This window comes from Scyliorhinus torazame, chromosome 14, assembly GCF_047496885.1.
Source record: "Scyliorhinus torazame isolate Kashiwa2021f chromosome 14, sScyTor2.1, whole genome shotgun sequence".
NCBI lineage: Eukaryota > Metazoa > Chordata > Chondrichthyes > Carcharhiniformes > Scyliorhinidae > Scyliorhinus > Scyliorhinus torazame.
Window position 1 is genome coordinate 73,542,499 of NC_092720.1, and position 22,249 is coordinate 73,564,747.

Sequence of the window (22,249 nt, forward strand, 5' to 3'; positions counted from 1 at the left end):
AGTAGGCTATCTGGCCCCTCGAGCCTGCTCCGCCATTTAATGAGATCATGGCTGATCTTTGTGGACTCAGCTCCACTCTCTGGTACACCATATCCCCAAATCCCTTTATTCTTTAGAAAGGTATCTATCTTTTTCTTAAAAACGTTTAAAGAAGGAGCCTCAACTGCTTCACTGGGCAAGGAATTCCAGAGATTCACAATCCTTTGGGTGAAGAAGTTCCTCCTACACGCCATCCTAAATCTACTTCCCCTTATTTTGAGGCTATGCCCCCTAGTTCTGCTTTCCCCAACCAGTGGAAACAACCTGCCCGCATCTATCCTATCTATTCCCTTCATAATTTTATATGTTTCAATAAGATCCCCCCGCATCCTTCTAAACTCCAATGAGTACAGTCACAGTCTACTCAACCTCTCGTCATAATCTAATCCCCTCAACTCTGGGATCAACCGAGTGAATCTCCTCTGCACTCCCTCCAGTGCCAATATGTCCTTTCTCAGGTAAGGAGACCAAAACACAATACTCCAGATGCGGCCTCACCAACACCCTATACAATTGCAGCATAACCTCCCTAGTCTTGAACTCCATCCCTCTAGCAACGAAAGACAAAACTCGATTAGCCTTCTTAATCACCTGTTGCACCTGCACACCAACTTTTTGCGACTCGTGCACCAGCACACCCTGGTCCCTCTGCACAGCAGCATGTTTTAACATCTTACCATTTAAATAATAATCCATTCTGCTGTTATTCCTCCCAAAATGCCTCTCACTTGGCAACATTGAATTCCATCTGCCAGACCCTAGCCCATTCACCTAACCTATCCAAATCCTTCTGCAGACTTCCGGTATCCTCTGCACTTTTTGCTTTACCACTCATCTTAGTGTCATCTGCAAACTTTGACACATTGCACTTGGTCCCCAACTCCAAATCGTCTATGTAAATTGTGAACAACTGCGGGCCCAACACTGATCTTGAGGGACCCCACTAGTTACAGGTTGCCAACCAGAGAAAACCCATTTATCCCCACTCTCTGCTTTCTGTTAGTTAACCAATCCTCTACCCATGCTACCACTTTACCCTCAATGCCATGCATCTTTAGTTTATGCAAATATGACCACTTGCAAAGAATCAAGGGAAATATGGCCAATGCAGGATCCAGACAAACTCAGAGATGGGGCGGGATTCTCCGCAAACGGCGCGATGTCCACTACCCGGCGCCAAAAATGGCGCGGATCAGTCCGGCATCGGGCCCTCCCAAACATTGCTAATTCTCCGGCCCGGAATGGGCTAGCAGCAGCGTGACGCCATTCGCGCTGGCTCACGTGGGTCACGCCGTGCGGCGTCATTCACGCCGCACAGCGTGCCGGCTCAAAAGATGCGCTGCTCCCCCCCTGACTAGAAGACCCAACTGGAAAGCCGTCCGCCGCGCAGCCCCGAGGTTCCAGTACCGCGACATTGAGGCGCTCCTGGATGCAGTGGAGCAGAAGAGGGAGGCCCTGTATCCCAGACACGGCCGCAGGGTCGCCCCACGCCTCAGCCGGCGTCTGTGGAGGGAGGTGGCAGAGGCCGTCAACGCTGTGGCTCTTACACCATAGACAGGCGCCCAGTGCCACAAGAAGGTGAACGACCTCGTCAGGGCAGCCAGGGTGAGTCCCCCCCTCCCTGCCCGATATCCATATCCCCCATATCCCCCTCCCCATATCCCCCATATCCCCCTCCCCCATAGCCCCCCTCCCCCATATCCCCCCTCCCCCATATCCCCCTCTCCCATATCCCCCTCCCCATATCCCCCATATCCCCCCTCCCCCATATCCCCCCTCTCCCACATCCTCCCTCCCCCATATCCCCCTCCCCCATATCCCCCCTCCCCCATATCCCCCATATCCCACCTCCCCCATAGCAACCATATCCCCCATATCCCCTCCCCATATCCTCCCTCCCCATATCCCCCTCCCCATATCCCCCCTCCCCCATATCTCCCCTCCCCATATTCCCCATATCCCCCTCCCCATATCCCCCCTCCCCATATCCCCCCTCCCCCATATCCCCCTCCCCCATATCCCCATCCCCATATCCCCCTCCCCATTTCCCCCTCCCCCATATCCCCCTCCCTATATCCCCCTCCCACATATCCCTCTCCTCCATATCCCCCCTCCCCCATAACCCCCCTCCCCCATATCCCGTGAATCCAGCCCTAACCCTACCTCTGCAATATACGCGCAACCGATGGCGTGCATTCATATACCTGTCTAACACTGTTGCCTTTTACCCCTGCCACCCCCCCCCCCCACAGGAGAAGCGCGCACACAACAATAGGGAGCATGAGAGGACTGGAGGGGGCCTAGCTGATGAGAGGCCACTCACTGTACATGAGGAAAGGGCCCTGGAACTGGCTGGCGGACCTGAGGACCGGGAGGTTGCCAATGCAGAGGTCGGGGGCCCACCAGCAAGTGAGCCACCGACAGCCTGTCCCCATATCCCCCTCCCCCATATCCCCCCTCCCCAAACCCCCCCTCCCCCATATCCCCCCTCCCCCATGTCACCTGATCACCGCCTGTGTGTCTAACCATGCATGCTTCATTGTGTATCGCAGGAGCAAATGTTGAGGCACCCATCCCCGCAGATGCCAACCACCAGAAGGATACCCCAGGGTGACCACGGGATACGGAGAGACCCGGACCCTCTGGCATGCGACGCCCGCAGGATTCGCCTCGGAGACCACGAGATACGGAGAGACCCGGACCCTCTGGCATGCGATGCCCGCAGGATGCCCCTCGGAGACCACGGGAGATGGAGAGACCTGGAGCAACAGGGGACTGTTGCTCTTTTTAGCCTTAGTTTATTAGCTCTGATTATGTCACCTTTGCTCACAAGTCGCCAGGTATCTTTCTGATACCGCCACGTGGTTCAAGCTCGAGTTATGATTAATAAGTCAGCACACCGCTTAGTAAGATTGAAATCAACGGTCATTTATTATATACAACAAGTAATGCTTACACAATAATCCTACTATCTATATAGAAACCTATCACTGCTGGCCAATACTTAACTTTAGGAAGGGCCCACCAGGTTAGGGAAACAAATGGCTTATCGAATCGGATCTGGCCCACGGGATTCACAAAGGCTGATACAGGTCGATGGCTAGGAGTCTTTATCGGGTAGCGATCACTGGAGTCAAACTTACTGTTTCTGGTTGATGTTCTTGCGAAGGTCTCGAGCAGGAGAAGAAGGGAGAGAGAGAGAGATCTGAACTTGGCCCCTCACTTTATAGGGTCCAGGGGCTTCCCGCCTCTCGGGGCGGCCCTTGACCCTGAGTCCCAAGTGATTGGACTTGTTCCCTGATCACTGGGTTCGATATATCCAATAACGGGGCGATTCCCCGATCGGGGGGTGGTCGTTCACCTGTCTTTGTTTCGGCCACTGCAGGCGCCGACAGGTCTGGCCCGGCATTCAATTACTAATATGTTGCAATTGTTCCCGGGGATAGCCGATTAAACTGCAGATGTCTGCGTTGATGTGCTGCTAATGGTCTTGAGTAGCGATCTGGGCCGACTTCCCCAGAGCCGAATATGCTATTCTGTCTGCAGCTGTCTGTTTGTGTCCTGTTGGCTGCTTTTCCCATCAGCAATTCCTGTTAGCCATTTTAAATCGGGTTTTGGCCAAATTAATAGGGAATCAGCCATTTTAGGTGGCTACAAGACGACGCCCCCTTCTCATGCGGGTGCGGCGACGCAGGCGTGTGCCACCCAGTGATGAGGGGGGCAGCCACAGGCCCCCATCGCTGCCGAGCCACGAAACCACAACCCAGGACACCCCTACCCAGGAAACTGAAATACAGGACAGTGACACAGAGTGGATGGGTGGAGACTGGTACACTCACTGGTATGCACAACACAGCCGTCCCGGTACAGCAGGTGGAGGGAGGAGCAGCAGAGGGGCCGGGAGGTAGGAGGGCAGCCCGGCGCAAACAAACATCTGCCGCCCAGATGGATCCCGGGTTCCTGGAGTTACCACACCCACCCATAGCTCCAATGCAACCGCCGAACCTGGGACGAGCGAAAGGGGTGACGGCTGGCTTGCAGCGGCTGCAGTCGCAGGTGGAGGAGTCCACCCGCGTCCAGTAGCTGGGAGTGGTGCCGGTCATGCGTGCCACCCAGGCCGACACCGCATGGGTGGCATCCGCGGTGGAGGTAATGGGTGCGATGGTGTCAGACATGGGGAGTGGTTTGCGAAGCCTGGGGCTTTCCGTGCAGGTGGTGTCTGTGGCCCAGGACATGGCTGCCCTCTCACAGGGAGCCATGACCCAGACCCAGCGGCAGATGGCAGAGGCGCTCAATGCCATGGCCCAGTCTCAGCAGGCAATGGCCCAGTCTGTGCAGGCAGTGGCCCAGTCTCTGCAGGCAGTGGCGCAGTTTCAGCAGGCCCGGATGCACTGGTGCATCGATGTCTGCGAGATGCCGGACAGGTCCCCACCTGGCGTCTGGAATGAATCCGTGGCATAAAAGATCAGGTTCCACCGTAACCTTGACGGACACGGGGAGATACAGAGACTGTTATCCTTTTTATTTTTCTTCATACCCCTCTTTCCCCTCTATGTTTGTTTGTCTTGTGTGTGTGTCGAGGGTGGGGCAAGTTAAAGGGGGGGGGGGTTAGGAATTAATTAACCAGTTGTATTTGCTGCCTATTTACTCATAGTTCTTGTTGTTAATAAAAATTAAATATGTTTAAATTTACAAACCTGGTGATTGTAGTTAATTGGCAACCAAAGACCAGAGACTTTGGGCGCGATCCAATGGCCGCACCCCGCCCGACTCGGGGCGCGATACAGCTGGTAAATCTCACAAGAGGCCTCTCGCGAGATTTACCTGGCTTATTAAGCCTCGCGAGATGAAGAGTCTGGAAAGCCTCAAATGCACATTTGATGGATGTAGAAACAGTAGTTGATATTATTGACAGTAGGGATCAGCAAAAGTACATCTGTCATTGAGCAAGTGCTATGAGAGCACAAAGTGGTCTTTGAACAAGGAGGACCAAATGATCTAATTAGCCATCAGTACAATATCCTTCTGTTGTATATTGCATTAAATAAGACGAATACATGCTCAGCTGCAGGCAGACATTATTGAACTAACGTTACACCTCCCCAACAGAGAGGGCAGCAAAGAGGTCAATATACTCAGATCTTGCAATATACTACAAATCTTCTCCATTTTGGTCTGTCAGGGACTCCCGTGAGTCAATGAGGATGTTTGACCTCTTCAGGAATGCTTTCAGGACATCTCAAAACTGTTGCTGCTGTCCTCCTGGGAGTCCCGTATCATGACCAAGTTACAAATAGAGTAGTTGCTTCTGGAGTTTGGCGACTAACATATGAACGAGATGCCCCACCCAGCAGAGCTGGTTTTGAGTGATTAGCGCCTGGATGCTGAACATATTGGCTTGGTAGGGGACGCTGCTATGTGACTACCCTTCTTGCCACTGTATTTGGTAAATCTTGCAAAGGCACTACTGGTGTTCTTCTCCAATGCTTTAACGCAGTGTTTTTCAAACGTTTTGCCCGGGACCCATTTTTACCAACCGGCCATCTTTCAGAATCCATGCTGGCCGACCTTCACGACCCACACCGGCTGAGATTCACGACCCACACCGGCCAAGATTCGCGACCCACCATTTTCTATTACCTTTAATGCGAGAGGTAAGCCTGGGCTTATATTCTCTAGTATAGAGTAGTGAAGAATGAGAAATGGCCTCATTGGAACATGCATTATTCTCTCAAACTTTACAGAGCAGATGCAGAATGTAGGTTTTCCTCAGATGGATGATTTACAGCCTGGGGATATAGTCTGCAAATTACAATGTGATGATTTTAGACATAGATGAGGAGGAATTACTTAACTCAAAGTATTGCGAATCTTTTTAATCTCTAAAATTCACTATCAAAGAGAGTTCTGCAGGCTCAGCCATTGAGCATATTCAAGACAGATGCAGGAAGACTGAATTGAATTTTTAAAAAATCCTCTCCTGGATCAGCACATTGGCATTAGCAGGTTGCGGTGTTTCTCTCTGGGCTCCGGGCATGCGCACTGATGAGCGGGCACACATGGGCAGCGAGCCTGCATTTTTAAAGCCGGTCGCGGCCATCACTGTTAAAGCTGCTCGCAGCCGTCATTCTTAAAAGCTGGCTGCTGCGGCTGTTGCGCATGAATTCCAAAGATCGGTAACACCGCGATGGATGGCTCCGCGACCTTCCCGACATCCGACAGGGACCCACCCGCGGTTCGCGACCCCCACTTTGAAAATGCCTGCATTAAGGTGCCTGCAGTAGGTTGTCCAAATCTCCAATCGTGTAGGAGCACAGGGATCATTGCTGCCCATTTCTACTCCAGTGGTGCCCATTTCATTTTTTTACCTTTTGGTCTGTAAATTCATTCCTCGCTGTAATTACAGAAGTGTTCTAATGCACTTACAAGTCAGCAACATTTCAATATTGTTCCAACCCATTTCAAAATGAATCTTTCAATCTTTAATCAATTTTAAAAAATCTAATTGTCACTGCATAGGCTGAAAGGGATCCAACATTGTAGATACACATATCATTAAAGATAGCAACACATAAGAGCTGGTTTTGAGACCATAAAGAAGGAGGCAAAACATTGAGGTTCATTTCTAAAGGAATAGAACTGAAAAGCAGGGAAGTAATGTTTAACTTATAAAAAAATTAGACCACATTTGGAGTACTGTGCACAGCTCTGATCTCCATATTAATAAACGGGTACAGAGGCACGAGAGCGATACAAAAAGATTTGCAGGACACTGGAACTGAAGGAATATATTTATCAGAAAACGCTGAACAGGCATAGGCTATTTATTCTGGAGCCCCTGAGGCATGATCTAATAGGGATCTTTAAAATTTGAAGGGATTTGATAGAGTAGATCTGTAGAAGATGTTTCCTCTCGTGGAGAGTCCAAAATTAGGAGCCATAAATATAACAGTCACATATAAATTCAATAAGGAATTCAGGAGAAAGCTATTTTTCAAAAATGTGATTAGAATGTGGAACACGTTCCCTCATGGAGTAGTTGAGGCGAGTAGCATAGATGGATTTAAGTTAAAGGAAGCTAGAATAACTACATGAGAGAAAGGAATAGAAGGGTATGCTGATAGGATTAAGTAAAGATGAGTGAGAAGTGGTTCTTGTGGAGCTGAAACACCAATATAGTCCAGTTGGGATGAATAGCATGTTTCTGTGCTGTTGATTGTATATAATTCCCTGACAAACTAACAAAGCAAGTTAGGCGCTTCTCCAGTAGGGAAAGAAGAAAGTCATTTGACAAAGTTGCTCTGTCCTCGTGTGACATAATAATATAATAATCGCTTATTGTCACACTGGAACGGGAATTGAACCCGCGTTGCTGGGCTTGTTCTGCATTACTGCCAGCTGTCTTAGCCCACTGTGGTAAACCAGCCCCAAGGGCATCAAGCAGCAATTCACAGCACTGTTATAGACCTAAAAGCAGTTCTTCTGTCCATACTCTCAGCTATCAGGTCATGTTAGTAGTGGCAAAAAAAAAACATCACTAAGCGAGGCAATAAAGTGGACCACTAAATTATACCAGCAAATATCTCCACTGAGGTTGTTATTGTGGGTGAGAAATTACAGTGTTGTTCAGGGATACGCATGTGGAAAGTGGAGAAATGCACTTAGCAACTGATGGATTTGGACAAAATATTGTGAGATATGGGTTTGTGGCTATGAGATGCATTTTCTTTGAGTGGTTCCTAGGAAACTATGATGTAATTGCAATTACGGAGACATGGTTAAAGGGCGGACAGGACTGGCAGCTTAACATTCCAGGATATTGTTGTTTTAGATGGGGCAGAAGGGGAAACAAAAGTGGTGGGAGAGTTGCATTGCTGATTAGGGAGCAGATCACAGCTGTGTTGAGGGAGGACACATTGGAGGGACTTTGTAGTGAGCATGAGGGGGGAGTTCAAGAATAAGAAGGGTGGAATCACAATGTTGGGAGTGTACTATAGACCTCCCAACAGCCCGCAGGAGACAGAGGAGCAGTTGTGTAGTCAGATACGGAAAAGGTGTGATAAAAGATGGGTGAACTTTAGCTTCCCCCATATTGACTGGAAATCCCTTACAGTCAGGGGCTCGGATGGAGAGCAATTTGTTAGATGTGTCCAGGAGGGATTTTTGATACAGTATGTTGACAATCGAACCAGGGAGGAGGCCATAGTAGACTTGGTATTGGGGAATGAGCCAGGCCAGGGGAGCATTTTGGGCCTACCACCATAATTCCATAAGATTTTGGGTAGTCATGGATAAGGTCAAGAGTGGCCCGCAGGTGAGGATGCTTAATTGGGCGAGGGCCAATTATATCCAAATTAGATAGGAACTGGGTAATGTGGATTGGGAGCTGCTGTTTCAGGGCAAATCCATGTCTGACATGCAGGAGGCTTTTAAAGGCCAGTTGATTGATGTGCAGGACAGGCATGTCCCCACAAAAATGAAGGATAGAAATGGCAGGATTCGGGAACCATGGATGACAAGGGAAATTGTAAGCTTAGTGAAAAGGAAAAAGGAAGCATACGATAGGTCTAGTCATTTAAAAACTGACAAAGCCCTTGAAAAGTACAGTGAAAGTAGGAAGGAACTTAAAAGTGGAATTAGGAGGGCTAAAAGGGGCAATGAAATGTCATTAGCAAACATGGTCAAGGAGAATCCCAAGGCTTTTTATGCATAAATTAGGAGAAAGAGGGTAGCAAGAGAAAGAACAGGCCCACTCAAGGACAATGGAGGGACGTTATGCATGGAACCACAGGACGTGGGTGAAATCCTTAATGAGTACTTTGTATCAGTATTCACCAGGGAGAAGGACATGACAGATGTTGAGGTCAGGGATTGATGTGTGAAAGCTCTTGAGAATGTCAATATACTCAAAGGAGGAAGTGTTGAGTATCCTAAGTTGCATTAAGATAGACAAGTCCCCAGGGCCGGATGGGTTCTATCCCAGTATCCCAGGTTACTGTGGAAGGCAAGGGGAGAAATAGCTGGAGCCTTAACAGGTATCTTCACATCCTCTTTGATCACAAGCGAGTTTCCAGAGGACTGGAGAATAGCCAATGTTGTTCCCTTGTTTAAGAAAGAGAGCAGAGATAATCCAGCAAATTATAGGCCGGTGAGCCTGACATCAGTGGTGGGGAAGCTTTTGGAAAAGATACTGAGGGACAGGATATATGCACATTTGGAGGAAAATAGATTAGTTAGTGACAGGCAGCATGGTTTTGTATGGGAAAGGTCATATTTCACCAACTTGATTGAGTTTTTTGAAGAAGTGACAATGAAAATTGATGAGGGAAGGGTTGTGGATGTAGTTTATATGCACTTTAGTAAGGCGTTTGACAAGGTCCCACATGGCAGAATGGTACAAAAACTAAAATCACATGGGATTCGGAGTGGGCTGGCTCGATGGATACAGAACTGGCTTGGTTATAGACGACAGAGAGTAGAGGTGGAAGGGTGCTTTTCAGAATGGAGAGCTGTAGCTAGCGGTATTCCGCAGGGATCAGTGCTGGGATCTCTGTTGTTTATAATATATATAAATATATGTAAGAAAATGTGGGTCGGCTGATTAGTAAGTTTGCGGATGACACAAAGATTGGTGGAGTTGCTGATAGTGCCAAGGATTGTCAGAGGATACAACAGAATATAGACAGATTGGGGACTTGGGCACAGAAATGGCAGATGGAGTTTAATCCGGACAAATACGAGGTGATGCATTTTGGAGGTTTTGTTTTCCTGGCTTACCAAGGCTACCTTCGGCTTTTATCTGCTCTGCTTCCTCCCCATTTCTCCTGCCTGCTCCGGATGTCATTCTTATTCCATTAAGTGGCCCAAAAAGTCTACCAATTTTAAATGTATCTTTTTTTATCTGCCCTGCACGAATCAAAAAACAAACTTCCACGATAGCAGGCTGGTATGCTCACTCCCTTCTACATTGCTTATCATAGTTCTGCCAATGCCATGCCCCTCTTCCAACATATCTGTCCATGAATGCAGACACACATGTAAATTTTGTTCCGAATATTCTTGGCATCATTCTCCCCTTTTGGCCTTAGTGTCAGCTGTGGCTCAGGGGTAGCATTTTGTGATTTGGGTTTCGAGTCCACTCTGGAGACATGAGTACAAAATATGGGTTGTCAACATTGTGCAGTACTGAGCCTGCTGCATTGTTGGAGGTGATGTCTTTTGGTTGAGTAAATTGCCTTCTCAGGTGGAAGTAAAAGCTCCCATGGCATCATTTTGAAGTAGAGCAAGGGATATCTCCCCGGTGTCATTGCCAATATTTATCTCTCAAACGATGCCATGATAGAATATCTAGTCATTCTCACATTTCTGTTTGTGGAACCCTGCAAATTGTCTGTCCCATTTTCTGCATTCCAACAGTGACAGGACTGGGTGGGATTTAGCGGGCACATGAGCCACGGGTACAAATCCTGCCATGGCCTTAAAATATTGCAGGAGGCCAAAAACAGGATTTGTGCCGGCGAGATTTCTGATTGTGATATTCCCAGGATCTCCCCAATGACCTGATCTCCTGGACGTGAACCTGATTTGCATCAATTTGAATGCATTATAATTAACTTAGCATGGTTAACGTCAAATCTTCAGACCCCATTGAATCTTATCAACCATCAGGCGTGATGTCACGTGGGTACGAATTTCTACTGCTTTTTAAAAACGGGAACCAGGCACCATCACCACCTCGTACCAGGGAATCCAAGGAGAGGAGGATACAATTCTGTCTTTTAAAAAGCATTTAGACAGGAAAATGGGTGTGGTAGTCTGGGTAGAGGTATTACGGTACCTGGTAATGCTGGAACACCATTGGTAGATATTGTATGCTTCCTATTGGTCAAGCTGTATGGTAGCTCCGCCCTGCTAGGTGGGGTATAAGAGCCCGTGCCGCCCCAGCAGCCTTCATTCTGTACCTGAGCTGCTGGGGGAAACATCTAGCTTATTAAAGCCTTCAGTTGGACTACAACCTCGCTTTAGTGGTCATTGATCGTGCATCAATGGGTAAGATGGTTATGGAGGGATGTGGGCCAAATGCGGGCAATTGGAACTAGCTTAGTGGTAAAAACTAGGCGGCATGGACAAGTTGGGCTGAAGGGCCTGTTTCTATGGTGTAAACCTCTATGACTATGAGACAGAGCCCGCTGCCCTGCTCTGTGGGGGGAATGGGTTCAAGGGCATTGGAGGTGGGGGTGGGGGGGCTCGGAATTGGGGGGACTGTCGGGGGCCTTTGGGATGAGAGTTGTGGCTGCTGTGTGTTCCCCTGAAGGTGCTGCCTGTGTCATTCCAGCAATTTTGAAGCACTGTGTCAGTCTACAGCCAGTGCAGTCCACAGGCGTTTCAGAGCACTGTCAGTCTGCCGCCTGTGATAAACACTTCGGTGCACAGGATCAAGAGGGACTATGACAGTAAAAATGCCGGATCCCAGTGCCTGCCACTGAGGATTCATTACCTCTCAAGGTGGACAGAACCGTCCAGTTGACCCTGCCCATGAAGGATGGGCGACCACTGAAACCTCCTGTCAGAGCCCCCAGTGATGGAGGGATTTAAAAAATATTTATTCTGATTCAAATTTTTCACTTTATATAGTACAAAAACCCCAGGAAGGAATAACCTGGGGCCTCTGTTGTTTGTAGTGTACATAAACGATTTGGAGGAAAATGTAGCCAGTCTGATTAGTAAGTTCAAGGATGACACCAAGGTTGGTGGAGTGGCAGATAGTGTTGGGGATTGTCGGAGGATATAGCAGGACATAGATAGATTGGAGACTTGGGCAGAAAAATGGCAAATGGAGTTTAATCTGGAAAAATGTGAGGTAATGCATTTTGGTAGGTCTAACATTGAGGGAAAATATACCGTAAATGGAAAAGTCTTAGAAATATAGAAAGTCAGATCTGGGCGTGCATGTCCACAGATCTTTGAAGGTGGCAACACAACTGGACAAAGTAGCCAAGAAAGCATACGGAATGCTTGCCTTCATTGGACGAGGCATTGAGTATAAAAACTGGCAAGCCATGCTACAGTTGTATAAAACCTTGATAAGTCCGCACTTGGAATACTGCGCACAATTCTGGTCACCATACTACCAGAATGATGTGGAGGCTTTTGAGAGGGTGCAGAGGAGGTTTACCAGGATGTGGCCTGGTCTGGAGGGTGTTAGCTATGTGGTGCGGTTGAATAGACTCGGTCTGTTTTCATTAGAAAGACGGAGGTTGAGGGGTGACCTGATAGAGGTCTACAAGATTTTGAGGGGCATGGATAGAGTGGATGGGCAGGCACTCTTTCCCAAGGTGGAGGGGTCAGTCACTAGGGGGCATAGGTTTAAGGTCCGTGGGGCAAAGTTTTGTAGCCACCTGGGTTGGCCACTTCCCGACTTAAAATGGAGAACCGCAAAGACTAAAGGGAAATTCAGCCAACACAGGCAAAAACGAGCAAGTGCAGAAATCCTGTGTATTGGAACTTGCAAAAACCAGACAGCACTGAAATCAGCAGCCATCTGCATAGTAATGAGCGATTCCAAGGCACAATTGCAACACTTAAAGTGAATAAAACCAAGCCAGACTTCTCGGCACCAGCAGGAGCCAAGACAAAGGAAGGCCAACGGACATTTAGGGACTGCCCAGCGATCAGGGAACAACTACAATATTGGAGAAATCGATCAAAGTGATCGGAAAGCAGTCCAATCATTTGGAACCAGGTACGGGGTCCACCCCGAAGGGCGGGAAGCCCCTGGGGACTATAAAGTAAAGCCCCCAAGTTCAATCGTCCTTCTTGGCAGGGTCACTCAACAACACGAATCAACCCTGAGAGTGAACTGCCCAAACGGCCACATCAACCAAGTAAGTCTCCAGTCAACGCTCGCTACGAGATAGGTGCTTCTAGCTACAAGTCCATACCAGCTTTTGAATCCTGCAGAGTCAGGACCTGAACGAAAGGCCATTTGTTCCCCTGACCTGGTGGGCCAATTCCGAAGCTAAGTATAGGCCTTTTAGTGATAGAAATAGTCTAGAAAGTAGAGTTATATGAATAAGTAGTGACTTACTGTATATAAGAAATGCGTTTTGATTTGAATCTTACTAATTGATGTGTTGAGTTATTGATCAGTACTTGAACTTGAACCTCGTGGCAGTATCGTAAAGATACCTGGCGACTCTAGAGCAAAGGTTAAACAAACAGAGCAAATTACGAATTAAGAGTCAACCAAAAGTTAGCAACAGTTTAGAGGAGATTTGTTACGCAGAGGGCGGTGAGTACCTGGAACGTGTTGCCAGGGGAGGTTGTGGAAGCAGATACATTAACGGCGTTCAAAAGGCATCTTGACAAACACGTGGATAGGATAGGGTATAGAGGGATACAGCACAAGGAAGTGCTGATGGTTTTGGCAAAGATTGGTATCATGACCGGGTCAGGCTTGAAGGGCCAAAGGGCCTGTTCCTGTGCTGTATTGGTCTTTGTTCTTAACACACAAATACACACATAAAATCCCAAAAACATAAACTAATCCCTCACACGGCCCACCCCCTCCTCGCTTCCTGTATCCTCCTTCATGCCCTCAGCAACTAAAGGTGACCAATTCCTTGAAGTAGACAATAAACCGCTGCCATTTTCAGTAAAACCCCTCAACTGCTCCCCTCACGGTGTACTTGAATTTCTTGAGGTATAGGAACTCCATCAGATTTCCTGGCCATGCTGAAGCAAAGTGTGGAGGTGCAGACCTCCACCCCAGCAGTACTCACCTCCGGGCAATCAGCGAGGCAAAAGCCAGGGCATGGACCCCCGCCCCCGTCTGCAGCTCCAGAGAGTCTGACCTGCCACCACAAATATGGCCAAAAAGGGACAAGGCTCCCGCTCAATTTTCAGAGTTGCCGACATGGTGCTAAGAAGGAGACCCAAAAACCTTGCCCCAAACAGAACTGCCAACTCCACTGGCTCCAGTGGCTCAGTAATCTTCATGTCAGAGTCAGGTTGGTGTTGCAGCCGCTTAACTTCAGTACCACCCCTCACCCATTGGCCTCTCGTTCCTGAAAGCAGCCAGTCCTATACCGTATCCAGCAGCTACCGCTCACTCACATCTCAGGTGGTTCAATCCCCACTGCTTGTTTGGCCCCAATCAATGCCTCACCCCTTCAGAGTCGCCCCGGCCTCTCATTTGGTTCTCCTCTCCCTTAATCTCTCCATCACATTGGATGCCGTAAAGGCATTGGATAGTGTAGAATGGGGGTGTCTTTTTGCGGTCTTAGGGACGTTCGGGTTGTGGCCCAAGTTTGTGTCTTGGATATGACTGTCATGCAATGCCCCATCAGTGAGTGTCCACACCGAATTCTATCAGCTTGGGGTACTTCCAATTAAATAGGGGAACGAGACAGGGGTTCTCTATGTCTCCCCTCCTGTTTGCATTGGCGATAGAGCCTTTGGCCATCGCCTGGAGGGCTTCGGGTAAGTGGAGAGGGATAGTGAGGGGAGGCGTGAGTACAGGGTATTCCCTGAATGCTAATGATCTTTTTCTTTGTGACGGTCCCGGTCTCCACCATGGGTGATATAATGGAGCTGCTGAGCTGCTTTGGCTCTTTTTCTAGGGAACAAGCTAAACTTGGAAAAGAGTGAGTGCTTTCCGGTAAATCCCCAGGGAGGGGAGTCAATCTAGGGGTGCTACCTTTTTGCATGGCTGGTTACAGCTTTAGTTATCTGGGTCTCCAAGTGGCCCTGGATTGGGCCCATCTCCGTAAACTGAAATATACAAAGGGCAGCATGGTAGCACAGTGCTTAGCACTGCTGTCTCACAGCGTCAGAGATCCGGGTTGAATGTCAGACTTGAGTGACTGTCTGTGTGGGTTTCATCCGGGTGCTCCATTTTCCTCCCACAAGCCAAAAGAAGTACAGGTTAGATGGATTTACCATGCTAAATTGCTCCTTAGTGTCCAAAAATGCATAGGTTAGGTGGAGTTATGGGGTTACGGGGATAGGGTGGGAGAGTAGGCCTAGGTAGGGTTATATCATCCATGGTGGGCAATGGGTCTGTCACATAAATTAAAAGATCACCAGCATACAGGGATACCCTATGCGCCAACCCTCCCCTCACTATCCTGTCTGACTCCTGTCTCTCAATTGCCAGCAGGCTGACTCCCTGGCTTGTGTGCGAGTGAGGTTCGACCCTAGATCCCTTTGTTGAATAGCACTAGCGGGGGATTAGGGGCCAGGGTCTAGGGCTGACTGATTAATGCCCGAGTCCCTTCAGGAATTGTGCTATTTTTCACTTTGAATGAGCCTTACCATTTTCCTGACTTTGAGAGCCTGTGAGAATCGCTGTGTCCAGCTGGGTGAAGTGCTATCCCACTGAGAGAAGGTTTCATGACAGTGAGATCTTAAGGATGTGAAGAACAAGTTTTTAATGTGGTAACATCTACATTTGTAACGTTTGATAAAGACCCCCAGCTATCTGTGCCCACTCTGCGTCCCTAGAATTCCTTAGCCTTGCGAACCCTCCCACTACATCTAGGTGAATTCCCAGGATGAACATCAGGGGAGAAATTCTCCAGTATCGGCGCGATGTCCGCCGACCGGCGCCAAAAACGGCGCTAATCAGTCCGACATCGCGCCGCACCAAAGGTGCGGAATCCTCCGCATCTTGGGGGGCCGAGCCCTCACCTTGAGGGGCTAGGCCCGCGCTGGACTGATTTCCGCTCCGCCAGCTGGCAGAAAAGGCCTCTGGTGCCCCGCCAGCTGGCGCAGGAATGACATCTCCGGGCGGCGCATGCACGGGAGCGTTAGCGGCCGTTCACGGCATCCCCTCGCATGCGCTGTGGAGGGAGTCTCTTACGCCTCCGCCATGGTGGAGACCGTGGTGAAGGTGGAAGGAAAAGAGTGCCCCCACGGCACAGGCCCGCCCGCGGATCAGTGGGCCCCGATCACGGGCCAGGCCACCGTAGTGGCACCCCCCGGGGCCAGATCGCCCCGCGCCCCCCCCCCAGGACCCCGGAGCCCGCCTGCGCCGCCTTGTCCCGCCGGTAAGAGAGGTGGTTTAATCCACGTCGGCGGGACAGGCATTCTAGCAGCGGGACTTCGGCCCATCCGGGCCGGAGAATCGCGGGGGTGGGGGGGGGCGGCCCGCCAACCGGCCTGGCGCATTTCCCGCCCCCGACGAATCTCCGGTGCCGGAGAATTCGGCAACCATCGGGGGCGGGATTCACGCCAGCCCCCGGCGATTCTACGACCCGGCGGGGGGGTCGGAGAATCTCGCCCCAGAAGTGGAAGCGGCCTGCTGCCTCCCTCACCCTGTTGCCTGAGATGCCCTTTGCGGGCGTCCTCTAGAGGACTGTGGCCTGGAGGACCCCGGCTTACTCTCAGGTGGTACTGGTTTTGCCACATCACCCTGTTCAGCCCGCTGGTATTTGGGGGGGGGGGAATTCAGAAGGGCTGGTCACTCCCAGGCTTTCCTGGGTGGAAGGACCCAGGAGGTGTTCCAGTGCTTCCTCTTCCCTCCAGGTGTTTGTCAGCCCCTCGGCAACTCCATGGAATGGAGGGGCAGCTGGAGTGGCTCCAGAAGCCTCAACATCATGTGGTGCTGCCAGCCCTGGAGTCCCACCATTGTCTGGACCATGGTGTTGAACCTCTCAGCCATGGACTTTGGGCACTGAGCCATGCATTGGAGTTCAGCAGCCATAGTCATGGATCTGACCTCGGAACCTAGGTTTTCCACTGCTGCCGCCATCCTTGCAGTGTTGGGCTGGGTGCCTCACATCACCAGCAACATCTCCTGTGACTGAAGGCTTTGGGACTCCTCCATTTGGCCTTGCAGCCACAAGAATATCACTGACAGCGCCTCCTGGTATTCCCAACTCAGCCTTTGCATCTCAAGCAGCTGAGGGACAAATGTATCCAGAGGCATAACACCTGTCTGGGCCACAGCTGAGTCCTAGGATCCAGCAGACCCCCGACTGTCTGATCCTTGGTACGTTCCTGCCTCCATCTGATGTGCATCAGAAGCTGTGTGGTTCTCACCAGAAAGTGACCCAGAAGCCTGTCTGCTAAGTTCGCACACCGAGGTATTTGTCTCTGCGATGGTAGATGGTGCACATGAAATACTTCATCCATGTCCTCCTGTGAGGGGCAGCACGGTAGCATTGTGGGGCAGCATGGTAGCATTATGGATAGCACAATTGCTTCACAGCTCCCAGGGTCCCAGGTTCGATTCCGGCTTGGGTCACTGTCTGTGCGGAGTCTGCACATCCTCCCTGTGTGTGTGTGGGTTTCCTCCGGGTGCTCCGGTTTCCTCCCACAGTTCAAAGATGTGCAGGTTAGGTGGATTGGCCATGATAAATTGCCTTTAGTGTCCAAAATTCCCCTTAGTGTTGGGTGGGGTTACTGGGTTATGGGGATAGGGGGAGGTGTTGACCTTGGGTAAGGTGCTCTTTCCAAGAGCTGGTGCAGACTCGATGGGCTGAATGGCCTCCTTCTGCACTGTAAATTCTATGATCTATGATCTCGTCCGAGGTGCTTTTTTAAAAATAAATTTAGAGTGCCCAATTAATTTTTTCCAATTAAGGGTCAATTTAGCATGGCCAATCCACCTAACCTACACATCTTTGGGTTGTGGGGGCGAAACCCACGCAAACATGGAGGAGTGTCCGAAGTGCTTTTGAGTTGGGCGGTGGGGCACTGCTAGTTGATGGGCCAGGCTCTTCAGTTGATGTTCCTGCAAGGCAAGGGATAAGGTTTAGTACATATCCTGGTTAAGGTTTGGATAACGAAGCACTCACTTGATACTGATCATCTAAATTAAGGTGCAGTGGCCTGTCACTTTTCTCCCACAGTCCAACATCGTTCTCAGTGCAGACCTGTTCCTGCTCCTGTGAAATCCATGTCCCTTTCCTCGAATGGAGTCAGGATGCTCAGCTCGGGCATTCCTCGACCCGTTTTCTCTCTGTCTCCAGTTGTGGGCTATCTTCTCCTGCAGAGACACAAAAGGGGATAATGTGATCTGGACGCCCGATGGGTCAGAGATCAATAACAACTGGTCTGTGTGGGCACTGTGCCTAAGCTGGAAGGGGTTCTGATGAGGAGTGCCAGGAGGGATTTGAGGATGATGCTGGGAAGCCGGGCGCTGGGAATCTGTAAGGTGATGGCTTGTGGGTTCCATGTGATATTCCAGAGATGACGAAAGGGTGGAGTGCCAAGAGGAGACAGGGAGCTCTTACCCTTGCTGATCGTAGTAGATCATTCATCTTCTTCCGACACTACACTCCTGTCCTCTTGATCAGGCTGCTGGCACTGACCAGTGCTGCCAACATCTCCCAGGTGGGATTTTTGGCCTTGTTGCAGGGTCTCCTGCCAATCTGAAAGTAGATAGTTGCTCTTGTCACCTCCACAGCCTCCAATGTCTCTATGAATACCCCCTTGATGAATCATGGAGCTGGTATCTAGGCTGAAATCCTCCTGGCTTGACTGTGAGCAACTGCTGGGTAGCCGTTAAAATGTTGCACCCCTTGACTGAAGTGCTCAGATGACACCTGGCGAATCAGATGGCTCTGCGCCTCAGGCGTAGCATTTTCCATTGCGAAAAACAACATTTTTTGAAGTGCCTAAAGATTGAGATCCAAATCACCCTGCTAGGGCCGGTGGGAACCGCAATGATTGCCTCGCCAAAAATAACACATTGCCACGTTTGGGAAAATTCCACCAATTGGTTAGAAGGCACTTGGGGACATCCTAAGACGCTATAAAATACAAGTTCTTTCTTTAGTTTCGCTTATTTTGTTCTTAAAATAGCAATTTTTACAAAACGGCAAACTGCAATCTATTCCAGGTGTCCAACCTTTGTATCTAACTCCAGCTTATGGTTAAAACTATTTCCAAAGTAGGTGCAGGATATGCAAATTAGTGCATACTGTGTCAAATTAATATCATGTGCACATATGGCAGTGTGTTTCATCTTGTCATTGATTATGTGCTTGTAAATGTAGAGTGAAAAAATGAGTCATGATAAATATAATTTTTTTAAATTGTCATACAATAAATTTCATAGATTTGAAGACTGGTATTAGATCATCTTTTAAATGTGTAGAGAAATATTTAATCCTACCGAAAGAAAGATAAGATTTAATTATTATACAGAATTTGAAGTTGTTTAAATTCAGTCAAATAATGATGGCGTGGGCAAAGAGATTGTATTCCCTTATTAAAGTGAGGGGGTTTTCTTAACATTGCAGAAAGTTAGCAGAATAAACATATAAAAACTGATAAAATTAGGACTTCATTGATGATTTATAACTTTTTTTGGACACACCATAAAATATAGGTATTTGAGATTATTATTTTAGATGCTGAGCACAATTTCTGGGAAATATCCATTATGTATTTTACATTCTAACAGGCACACGGTTCAACACTCTCAGTGGTATTTTTCTTACCTTCTTGACGTCATTGTGCTTTGCAAGAGTTACCATGGAGATAACCAATCACCCTGGAGATATGCCTGGTGGAAAGAATAGCACAGATTTTTGCCTTATTTGGCTTAATGCCTTTAAAATTCATTATATTTTTATGAGATTATTACATTGCTGAGAACAAGCTGTCTTGTTCACATTTTAAAACATATCTTCAGAATTATAGCATGGCACGAGAAACCTTACCAGAAAATTAAACTAAAATATATTGTGCCTTTCATAAAATTAATTGTGGAATAGGACCAACCATATCGTGTTATATGTGGTACAATTTTTAAAAACTGTCGTTTTAATCGTTTTTCCTAGTTCCTCTCCCTGAATTTTTATTACATTTTATTTTACTCTTGCTTCAACTCCATCTGGGCTGTGCACCATTCCATAGCAAATGACTTGCTCTATTGATTTCCCCCTGCCCCAACCCAACCCAAAGCTGCTCAATAACTCAATGAAGATGGTGATGAGAGCAGACGGTTGAGATGACCTGTACACTGATAGGTACCCTCCAGATAGGTTTGTTGAATTCCATTTGGCGTCTTTCTGTGGCACAGTTGAAATTGGGAACCTACTGCAAAGGGAAAATGTACACAAACTAATGCTTAATCCTGTGACAGAAAATTGTCCTTTTAAGTATCTTAGCACAATACTCGATTTCCAAGACCTGAAGATAGCATGAAAGAGAATGCAGTCAAGGTTCTCAACCCTTTTATGCTAACTCTATAATTAATGATTCCTGTGGTGGAAAATGTGTCGCCGTGCACTCTCTACATCTATCAGAGATGAACAAAGGTTATCTGGTGGAAAAGCAGACAGTTTGAATGCAAGCACGGTACCTGCTCTGCGATCTGAAGCTATTTATAGAATCAGCTGCTGCTTTATGTGGAATCAAAAGCCACAGTGTTCTATTTTTTGCACAAAGCAAGTTGCTTAAAGGAAAAGTAATAAAAAGATGGACTGTGAAACTCACTGATTGTCTTGAGTGTTGGAAACTGAAAATAATGAGCTTCACTTATCCAAAATTAGTCAGAGGAAAATTTATTTCGAAAAGCAACAGTTTCTTATTTATCTTGATCTTAACCAATAAGTATTTGGCTATCTAAGATTATGATAATGAAGGAACTTCCCCTGATGTGGAGGGCTCTTATCGCTTATCCATTTTAATCCTATTAAAATAATTTTGTATTGCAGTCCGTAAAATGAACTTGAATTATGATTTTAAGATGCAAGAATTATTTTGTATTTATCAATTTTAAAAATATTTTGGTAATGCTAGTGACTGACAATTGATGCACATTAATCCAACTAAATAAAAGTCCTGAAATGTTTTTATCCTAAAGGTATTTATTCAGCATTCGGCATTTTTTAACCTAGGTGCAGCCTAATGCATTGTATGAAGTTGAAGGTATCCTTTGTTTAATTATTAAGCCACATAATCTAAACAAGTGCATGAAGAATAATTTGTTTTTTATTATCAGGAGAAAGGGTAATTATTAACTTCATCAAATGTGTTCCCCATGGTGGTTTGGATTTCATTATAATTTTACCATTGTTAAATTGTATTATTATAATGGCATTAGTACAATGGTAAAAAGGCTAAGTGGGACACAAACTGTGCGACCTATTGTTCATCACTTCTATATTAACAGCCACAAACCTTTTTTTATAGAACCCCCTACAGTGCAGAAGGAGATCATTTGGCCCATCAAATCTGCACCAACCCACCCGACCTGGGCCCACTCCCCCGCCCTATCCCCCTAACCCCACCTAACCTGCACATCCTTGGACACTAAGGGGCAATTTAGCGTGGCCGATCCACCTAACCTGCACACGGAGGAAACCCATGCAGTCATGGGGAGAATGTGCAAACTCCACACAGACAATCATCCAATCCCGGAATCAAACCCATTTTGAGGGATGTCACATTATAAAGAAGTGAAGCAGGACTCATGTAACTCTGGATAACAATTTTCAGAGTTTTACCAAAGTGCACTTTACCATAATGGTTGCATTTCTGATGATACAATTCATCAAAAAGCCTAGAAGTGAATTAACCTCAACTCCTTACAGGCTTGAAGTTGTTCTAAACAGCTTTATTTTGTTATACAGTAGATTTGTATCTTTGTGCTCTGCACCCAGGAAAGACATTGGGTGGGATTCTCCATTTCTTTTTTTTTTAAATATATTTTATTGAAGTTTTTCAAACAAAGATTTCCCGTTTTTACAACTTAATAAAGGAATATACATTAAACGTTATTTAAATAATATATTAAACTAACAACAGATGGAAAAAGAAATAAACAAAAAGCAAATATCAACAACTAACTAAGAAAAGACAAGAACACGGATAATCCTCCCCCCTCCCCCCCTCCCTCCCCCTCCCCCCTGGGTTGCTGCTGCTGTCTTTTCTGTTTTTCCATTATCGTTCCACGAGATAGTCAAGGAACGGTTGGCACCGCCTGGTGAACCCCTGAGCCGATCCTCTTATCGCATATTTTATTCGTTCCAGTCTTATGAACCCTGCCATGTCGTTTATCCAGGCCTCCACGCCCGGGGGCTTCGCTTCTTTCCACATAAGTAGAATCCTTCGCCGGGCTACTAGGGACGCAAAGGCCAAGACGTCGGCCTCTTTCGCCTCCTGCACTCACGGCTCTTCTGCAACCCCAAATATAGCCAACCCCCAGCTTGGTTTGACCCGGACCCCCACCACCTTTGAGATCACTCGTGCC